The sequence below is a fragment of the Penaeus monodon genome, chromosome 2, assembly GCF_015228065.2.
Source record: "Penaeus monodon isolate SGIC_2016 chromosome 2, NSTDA_Pmon_1, whole genome shotgun sequence".
Lineage (NCBI taxonomy): Eukaryota > Metazoa > Arthropoda > Malacostraca > Decapoda > Penaeidae > Penaeus > Penaeus monodon.
In genome coordinates, this window is record NC_051387.1 from 6,947,804 (window position 1) to 6,952,803 (window position 5,000).

Sequence of the window (5,000 nt, forward strand, 5' to 3'; positions counted from 1 at the left end):
GGAAGAGAAGGGGAGAGGGAGGGGAGAGGGGAGAGGAAGAGAGGAGAGAGAGGAGAGGGGAGAGAGGAGAAGGAAAAGAGGAGAGGGAAGAGAGGAGAGGAGAGATGGAAGAGAGGAGAGGGAAGAGAGGAGAGGAGAGAGAGGAGAGAGGAGAGAGGAGAAGGAAAAGAGGAGAGGGAAGAGAGGAGAAGGGAGAGGAAAGAGGGAAGAAGAAAGAGAAGAGAGGGGAAAGTTGAAAAGGGGAGAAGGAAGAGGAGGGGAGAGAGGGGGAAGAGAGAAGCCACTCACATTGCCGGTTCCGCCTCACGTTGTTCAGTTATTGAATTAACTCGCAAATTTAGTCGGAATTCTTGTAGCCTTCCGGTGTGTCATTTACGCCCGTCGTCCCTCCCTCTGGTGACGCCGGGAACGAACTACAAGGATGGCGTTTCAGCGTCAAAACACCACCTCCTCAGTTGACTGGACGTCGCCAGTCTTCGTCACTTGGCTGTTTTCGGTGTCTTGGTTGCGACAAGTGCCTGTGTTTCGGTTTGATTGTCTGTTCTCTCTGGTTTGCTTTTTTCTTCTCTGGCTGTCTGTCTGTCTGTTCTCTCTCCCTCGCTCTCCCTCCCTCTCTCTCTCTCTCTCTCTCTCTCTCTCTCTCTCTCTCTCTCTCTCTCTCTCTCTCTCTCTCTCTCTCTCTCTCTCTCTATCTTTCTCTCTCCTCCTCTCTCTCTCTATCTCTCTCTCTCCCTTTCCTTCTCTCTCTCTCTAGATATATATATATATATATCTTCCCCCCCCTATCTCTCTCCATCTCCCCCCCCCCCTCTCTCTCTCGCCTTACATCTCTGACAGGATATCTCGTTTATTCAGACTATAATTACAGTATTAATTAATCTATTAGTTTAGGCTCCGCACACGAGGATAAGCATATGCAAAGCGTCACTTGTGCATCTCAAAGGACTTCCTCGTAAAAAACAAGGTACTGCGTCTTGCTCCTACATATATATTCATTCCAAATTTATTCCGACGGTGGCATATATTCACTAAATTTACCTTAATGTCTTTCATCATGAGGAGGCAGGGTCCATGCTTACAACGCCGTATAATGCCTTGAAAATGCGTCTACTGCGGTATAATCAACGCGAGGGTCGCTTCGAGGAGCTGTCTTTGAAGTGTGGCGGGCAACCCCGTGGACTTGTGTTCCATACATGTACGGGATGGCGTGTAATCTTTATGGAATACAAATGAACTAACGCACAAATGAATGAACCATTGCGTAGCGCTTCATTAGAACGATTTTTTTTTTTTTTGTCAACTGGTATGTTTTAGGAAGATAAATGAGGCAGCAAGAACAACAAGAGGCACGTGACTAATGTAGAATCCTTTTAATATATTATGTCCCGGGCTCATGAGATTACGATGGTGTAGATGTATTAATCATTATTACACGTTCAGAATTAACACATAAACACCTTAGTCTACTTTAGGCATGTACGTTATTTCGGCTTTGATGATGTATCGCCATTATCAATATTATTTTATTCGTTTTAATGTTAATGTTATCGCTGATTTTGATCTTATTGAAGCACGAATTTAATGATAGGGTTGGGTATTGCTGTTATGATTATAATGACCACCATATCTGTAGCATTGTATTTGCAACAGTAGTACTGGTAGTAGTAGCAGGATATATATATATATACATACATACATATGTATATATATATATGTGTATATGTACATACACACACACACACACACACACACACACACACACACACACACACACATATATATATATGCATATATATATATATATATATATATATATATATATATATATATATATATATATATATATATATATATATATATATATATGTGTATTTATACACACACACACACACAAATATATGTATATATATATATATATGTATATATATATATATATATAATATATATATATATATATATATATATATATTATATATATACACACACACACACACACACACACACACACACACACACACACACACAACACACACACACACACACACACCACACACACACATATATATATATATATATATATATATATATATATATATATATATATATATAATGTGTTGTGTGTGTGTGTGTGTGTGTGTGTGTGTGTGTGTGTGTGTGTGTGTGTGTGTGTGTGTGTGAACCCACACACACACACGCACACAACACACACACACACACACACACACACACACACAGATGTACATGTATATATATATATATATATATATATATATATATATATATATATATATATATATATATATATATATAATAAAATATCACTTCAGATACTGTTTTATCTTTATGTTGTTCTCGTTTTGCAATATCATATCCTGATTTCTTTAATGTATCATCATCACCATTATAGTTATTGTTACTGTTTCTCTTTTCCTATCATCTTGTGAAATCACAGGACCTCAATTTCTCGAGTATTATATTTTCAACTTTATCACAAAATGCAAACAATGGCGAGAAAATCAAAGAGCGCTAAAAACACTAATTGGTATAATCGCTAGAAATTATCATAAATGACCATAGATGTAGGAACAATGCATAGTTTGATAACAATGGCGAAAATTATGATAAGAATCTACACGTCACACACACCCACCCACGCACCCCACACACACACACACACACACACACACACACACACACACACACACACACACACACACACACACACACACACACACACACACACACACACACACACACACACACACACACATACACACACACACGCACACACACACACACATACACACACACACGCACACACACACATACACACACGAGATCACTTACAGATCACATACACTTTTAAAATAATGATAATAAAAACTAGAAAAACAAGAAAAAAAGATAAAGGAGAGAGAGAAGGATGAAGAAGAAACGGGAATAAACGCAAAGAGAAAGACATTCATTTATCCTTTACGCCTCCCCCCCCCCCTTTCTCCTCTTCTCTTCCATCTCCTCCTCCCATTCCTTTTCCCTTTCCATCTTCCCCCCTCCTCTCTACCTCCTTTTACCCCCCCCCCCACTCCGTCCCTTATATCCCCTCCCCACTCCTGATATTCCTAACCCCCCCCCTCATACCCTTCCCCAACCCCCCAACCTCCTGCACTATGTTCAGAGGACGCCTTTGAATAAGGGGCGAGGGGAGGGGAGAGGGGGGAGTTGGGTGGAATAGGGGGGAGGGGAAGGTGGAGGGGAGAGGGGCAGAGGGAAGGGGAGAGGGGGGAAGTTGGGTGGAACAAGGGGGAGGGGAAGATGGAAGGGAGAGAGGGAGAGGGGGAGAGGGGGGAGTTGGGGGTGTGTGAGGAAACTAGTCTCGTGTCAATCACAGGGCGACGAGCTCAGTATGGGGTGTGGGCGGCCGTCGCCAGGATACAACAGGGACATACCCCCTCCCTCCCCTCCTTCCCCTCCTTCCTTCCTCTCCTTATCCCTAACTCCCCCCTCCCCCCCCACCCTCCGTATCGTTCAATAACCTCTATCCAGCCTCCCTTCCCCTCCCCCCCCCTATACATCTCCCCACACCTTACCACCACCTCTCCACATTCCCACCCCCCCTCCCTTCCACAACACCCGCCCTCACGCACACCCCCTCCGCCCATTCACGCCCTCACCCACCCTCTCCCCATCCACCCCCGCCTTCACCCACCCTCTCCCCATCCACCCACCCTCTCCCCATCCACCCCCACCCTCACCCACAGCCTCTCTCCGCCCATTCACGCCCCAGGATCTTTCAAAAGGGCAAGACAACCTCCTTCCGCCTGTCTTTAACACGGGCGCGGGTGACGAGGCGTGGCAAGGGCGTGAGGGAGGGTCGTTTCAGTTCGCGTGTGGGCGGCCCTTGAGGAGGTGCATTCTATCATCTCTTTTCTTTTTTATCTTATTATTTTCCTTCTTTTTCTTCATTTTCTGATGTTTTCTTTTGTCTCTTCTTCCTTCCTTCTCCGTCATCATCATTTCTTTTTTCTTGTTGTTGTTGTTGTTTTTCTTGTTCTTCTTCTTCTTCGTGTTCTTCTCCTTGTTCTTCTTCCTCTTCTTGCCCTTCATATTCTCTTTGTTCTTCTTCCTCTTCATATTCTCCTGCTCCTTCTTCTTCTTCTTCTTCTTCTTCTTCTTCTTCTTCTTCTTTTGTCATTCCTTTATTCTCTCATACTAAGCTTTTTTTCCCTTTTCTCTTCTTTTCTTCTGATTAAATTACGGTTCATTTTCTCCAAGAGGTATGTAAATGAGGAGATAGTATTTCTTGGATGTAGAGAGGAGGAGAGAATGGGTGAGACAAAGAGAATGAATGAGAGAGAGAGAGAGAGAGAGAGAGAGAGAGAGAGAGAGAGAGAGAGAGAGAGAGAAAGAGAGAGAGAGAGAGAGAGAGAAAGAGAGAGAGAACAAGAGAGAAAGAGAGCAAGAGAGAAAGAGAGAAAGAGAGCGAGAGAGAAAGAGAGAAAGAGAGCGAGAGAGAAAGAGCAAAACCCGATCAGAATCAAGCATTCCAACCCCCGCCCCCCCTCCCTCGCTCACTTCCTCCCCCTGACCCCCCCGCTGCGTGTGTGGGCCCGACAGACAGGGGGGCAAAAGAGGTAGGGGTGAGGGTAGGGGGGAGATGGTAAAGGGTTAACGGGGGGGGGGGAGAAGTGCGGTAGGGGGAGGAGAAGTGCGGTAGGGGGGGGGGAAAGTGTGGTAGGGGGGTGTCTAGGGTAAAGGGAGTCTTAGGGGAAGAGGGGGGGGGTAGGGAAGGGTGTGTTCAAATCTGCCACGAGGAAGGTGCACAATAACACAGCAGGGGGGGTGGGGGAGAGGAGGGCGTCTGCTCCGGCCGTATAAAATCACAGTTCATTTGTTAATTCGAACTTATTTTTTTTTTGTGGGGGGGAGGAGGAGGAGGTGAGGGGGATTTCCTTCCTTCATCCGAAATGGATTAATTTCTTTTCCCTTCCCTTTTTCCTCGT